General features: G+C 39.6%; 1 long non-coding RNA gene across 1 annotated transcript; it reads left to right on the forward strand.

Moving 5' to 3' along the window:
• Positions 1–3,404: 3,404 nt before the first annotated feature.
• Positions 3,405–5,115, forward strand: LOC139738647 (uncharacterized). Its single transcript, XR_011711463.1, has 3 exons — positions 3,405–3,621; positions 3,920–4,051; positions 4,895–5,115. It is a non-coding gene; the product is annotated as an uncharacterized lncRNA (long non-coding RNA).
• Positions 5,116–5,332: the final 217 nt, after the last annotated feature.

Raw genomic sequence — 5,332 nt, forward strand, 5'->3', positions numbered from 1 at the left:
TAATCTAATGTGGTTCTCGTCAGTGTCTTAGGTGGCTTAGATTCTCAAATACACGATCACGAACGGTGGGTTTAAGCACAACTCCTTCAATTGGTATACAGTGTTATAAAATCCCGTCGGTAAAGTCCACGCCCCAAAACCCCTGGCCAAAATCTTTTGCCCTCGTTCTTTCGTATAGGAATCTCGACGAAAATAAATTCTTGGACGGCTTAGCTGACGTGGATTTGCATTCATTGTACACCAACAATAATGACGTTGACCAAATGTGGGAAGAGTTTTCGTCACTGATGTTGAAGCTTACAACAGTAACAAGAATGCCCCATTATTATGTAAACTGAATGTGTTCCATGGGTAGGCCGTAAATGAGGAATACTTACTCTCTTAATTTCTAGGACTTAAATTTTAAATCTTTCTTACGACTTAAAATATTTTAAGTCTTTAAGACTTATTTTAGGTGGCTTCGATTAAAAGTTGAGTGTCGAAGCTGTTCGCAATCTAAATCTAACAAGGACTTAAAGTGAAAACTAAGTTTCGGTAAGTGCTGGAGAACCCGTCTAGCACCATTTCATTTTTACTTGCAATATATCGAAAGAGTCCACGAAGAAACTTACCTGGCTGACGCGGTTTGCCGGAATGATGAGTCGATTTGGAGTATTTTGAGAAAAATAATAATAGTAGGAAAACCGACTTTTATTCCAGAAGGCTCCAGACTAACTCGGTCTCGGGAAAAATTCGACCCTACTTCAGACAATTCACACGCAGTAAGTGACCGCCACATTCTACTGGCCACTGCAAAGTACCAAATGAGGCCTAACTGAATGGACAGGAAAGTGCGTGTTAACGTAATCCTGTACAAAACACTTGAAACAAAAATGACAGCGCGCGGTCCTCAGTTGCTGAGACGCGCGGTCTTTGGAGTTTTTGTTGTTGTTTATCAAGGGCCTTTGATTGTTTTAGAGGTGCTTGATAGGCGCACACTAATTTTGCTTGCGCGCAAAAGAGGTTTTGGATGCGCGCGTTGTAGCAACTCGGACCATTACTGCGAGAAGCCAGAACACGAAGCGCTAGTTTATACAGGCGGCTCCCATAGGACAACACTGTACAATCAGAGGGACAACCATTACAACTCATCCCGCCGTCAAAGCGAAGCCGAGTTATCCCCAAGTCCGAGTTTAGCCTGACCCCGTTCGGGTAAGTTCTGAGACTGAACCTTTTTGGTTAATATTTCGCATTTTCGTCGTTACCCATCGAATATCTTGTAATAACATCGTTATCCTGCACATTTCCTAAGCATACGTTCATATTTGGGAGCGAAATTTGACAACTTTTGCAGGCCTACCAGAACTTTGTTTGGGCTTTAAACTTTCAGCCAATCAGATGACTTGTAAATGACGTCATGCGCTATCTTGAACCGCCTAAAACCGGAATTGGCGCTGGCATGGCCGTCACTTTGCTTCATGCGATGCTAGATAGCGTAGTCATACACACACATTCAGTGCACAATATGTACATTGTACATGTACTATAGTACTTATACCTACCATCGACCATTTGCAAACAAACGCTATTGACTCGAACAGTTGAGTTGGTCTTGAAGGCAGAAGTCATGCAGGCCGGAGTTTTTTGAGGGTATGATCTGACGGAAGCTTGACCAAGTTGCTTAAAGGTGAGCATATTACTGTATGAATGCTTAAGAATGTGTTTGATAACTCTGGGACTCAGTAACCAAAGATAAAAGATGTTAGGATGTGCACTAACCGCCCTACATTTTTTTTTGGCGAGTTTGAGCCTTGCCACTGTATTATACAGCGCTGTCCATCCCTGAAGCGCCAGTGCTAACGTTAGCTGTTCATGGCTAATGTGTCTATCCAAACATTGTAACAAGTTACATGACATTGTAGGCTAACGTTATACTAGTATTGTGGGGGCTCTATTTCGGTGAAACTGCAAGTACAAGTGTAATAATACAGGGACTCTTATAAAGCGCCCATTCTACCTAATGATTTACGATGTTGGTGTCTTGACTGAAAGGTAAAGCTATGGGCATAGGCTAGATACTGTAGCGTAGGCCTAACTGTCGTCTAACACTGAGTAACAGTAACAAGTTAGTGTCAGTTCACCCCTTCCTACACTCTTGTAAGGTTTAATTTATCAATTTCTACGTAGAAAGGCACAGTTCTTATCATGCCCCACTATGCTGTGATAAAATGTAGGGCATATGCTGTTAAATGGGTTTTATTTTTAACGTTGTGTTTAGGCCACCAATATAGTACGTAGACCCTATGGGCGCTACAGTTGAACTGCGACCAGCCCAAACACGAAGCCCCCTGTGTGATGAGCACCCCAGGGTTTAGGGCGCCAATGTTGCAATGCCAGTGCAGTGGCGTCAAGCTCTGAACTGTAAAAACTTCTATCGCATGGGCCATATTGGCTGACATCACCAATTTCCATTGACTCCCATATTAAAATAGGGGGTCTACAATTAATAAACAGTTTCTGTTCCATTGCATGACTAGGTCTACTGAGTCTGATGTCACAATAAACAATTACCTTTGGCGTGTGCACTCAACACTCTTACTATCAAGCGTGCATCATGTCACTCATTTTACTGGAATAATCAACTTCAATGCTACTTGCACTCGGCTGCGTACATGTGTATGTAATGTGAATGTGCTACTGATTTGCATTCCATGAAAATACTTCTATTATTATTACTACCACTCAGTAGTAGGCCTGGACACCTAGGCCTTATGGTTGCCATTTCTGCACTGAATTCAAGACTCTTTCTTGAACTAGTAAGTCTGTTTATTAGTGTTATTGTTGAAGGCGTTGTATGAAACAAATAATGTATGGGATTAACTCGTGCAATGGAACAAGATTTCGCACCTGGATAAAGGTATTCTACTCCAGTTTTTCTCTTTGTAGCATAATCAATGTGGTGATCTGTGTTTGAGTAGAAGGATCTAGACTTAAAAATTCTACAAATCTACACTTCTGGCTGAGATGTATGCATTAAGCATCACATACACCAATGAGAGAATGTAGTGAAGTTTTACAATATATGAGGCCTTTTTTTATTTTTTACTTTTAATATTTAAGATAAAGGGAATTGAAATTACCTGTTATTTGTATAATTTGTACTCCAAGGAGTACTCTGTCAGGACTATCCCTTCTTGGTGTTTAGATATGCAAGACATCCCTGGTATTTCTAAAAATTGATTTTAACGATAACATCTGAAACAAAAATCAGAGATATCGGTCTCATTTTTTCCTCCAGCATGAAATACAACCTTCGAGACCAATAAGAAATAATTAATTACATAAAAATCTAGAAATGTGGCTATGGCGACCGTTTATACCCCCGAAGCATATTTATTTTCTTCCTTTTTTTTTTGTCAAGCGTTTCTGTTTTTCATTTTCCACTTCCTTATCACTGATATTTCACAGTTTTTGTGTTTATTTTCAGATCAATGCGGACTTTGCCCAGTTGTACCGAGAAAAGTGCAGGAGATGGTGAACAGATGGGGGCCATTTTACGTCAATAGAATCTTGCACTTGCCAAGCGAAACCACCCTTAGTTGCAAGACATCGTAAGAAGATGTGAAGACATGGATGGAGACAGTAAGTCCTTCCGCCAATCCTCATAGATCTTGTGGCATTGATTATAATTACTGGAACAATTTCTGTCCAAAGTGTAAGAGTAAAACTTACTCATTTGTTTATGCTTCATTGCTATTACACTTTTCAGGAAAGTGAATGTGTACGAGTTTGCTCTTCATAGACTGATATTGATAATAAGTCGAAATCTGAATGTTAGGGATTGTCAGAGCTGATACAATACATCATATCTAATATGTTAAAGAGAATGGGTGAAATACGTAAAGTTGAAAAAAAAATTGTATTGTGTTCCATTCTATAGGAATTTTGTGGAATGTCACTACTTGCAGCGATGCTTCACAGACCCAACATCCCCATGTAGAAGAAAGGGAGAGGACCTCTCATGCTCCCGAGGGATGCCCAGCAGTACCTGGTGCAGAATGACTATGTGCCTGTAAGTACAGTATATGCTTAATGTTTATAGACTTGAAATCAGTTTATGATCAAATCATTGAGCTTCCAATTTTGAGAATTATCAATACATATGCATGTTTCATTGGGCTTTTAAGTACCAGCTCATGTTTAGAGAAGAATATTTGAGCTTCGTATCTTACAAAGCAAGACTCGTGTAGAATCTGCATGTACTCAGTAACAGGTGGAATTTAAAAATCTGAATTTCTCATGTTGTCGTGAGAAATGCAAAGTTTTCTTCTCTGATATATCAGTGTTTTTGAAGCGATTCTTCTCAAACAAACTTTAGAACATTCAGCAGTGAGTATTGTGTAGGGGTATCTACCGTGTTTTGACAGTTTTCTTTTAAATTCATTAAATTACGGATTAAAAATGCATGCTGACTTCTATTGATTTGTAATAATATGTACATCAAATATCTTATGAGTCTGGAACATGTAAATATCAAGTAGGCCCCACCCCGATGATGGCAAAAAGTAATCTGATTTCTGGGAATTTTTTTCAAGGCTTTGAGGTTTACCAGATGAGACAAAATGTTTTAAAATAATATGTTCCGAAATATATCAGAAATATTTACTTGTACGTCACAAACTAATAGTTATGTGATGAATATGTTATCAGTACATTGTATTTAAGATCAATATGTAAAATTATATCTTAATATTTTTTTCCCTCCAGAGTGCCCTCTCACTGAGAACTTAACTTCCCTCTATGTGATGCAAAGTTTATTTGATAATAATTGTAGCCTTTGTCATTTGCTCAAATGATTCAAGTGAAATTTAGTTCGAAATATCAGTAGTGCTATACATGTTTAATCTCTTTTCAGGTAGGAACCAATGTTCATGGCATTGCTGATGCAGAGACTCCAACCCCAGCCCCAAGCATCTTCTGATCTGGAGATTCTCCCACCTGAAAGCCCTAGCAAACGGGAAACGCCAAGTTGATCCGCGCGAAACGTATACATCACGAGCGAGAAGCGCGAAGTTCAGTGATGCTAAAGATGCCACCTTCAGCCAGCCCTGCTTAGTCAGATAAGGGAGTGACTAGACGTACATCCAGTATTTTTTCATCCTGGACAAGACCATACTAAATCCAGGCTGGAGATGACCGAAAGCAAGAATTTGACAGACTCTTTAAAGCCCACTGTGTCTTCATCGTCAAATATGCTTGGGTGCTTGAAGCATTCTTTGATTTTGTGGCGGCATATTCATGTACTGCTACAATCCCAAGTGAGGGCTTCGTTCTGGGCATTAGCCACGAACTT

This window comes from Diadema antillarum, unplaced genomic scaffold (genome assembly GCF_040938485.1).
Source record: "Diadema antillarum isolate AM-2024a unplaced genomic scaffold, OU_Dant_1.0 seq00000762_RagTag, whole genome shotgun sequence".
NCBI classification, from domain to species: domain Eukaryota; kingdom Metazoa; phylum Echinodermata; class Echinoidea; order Diadematoida; family Diadematidae; genus Diadema; species Diadema antillarum.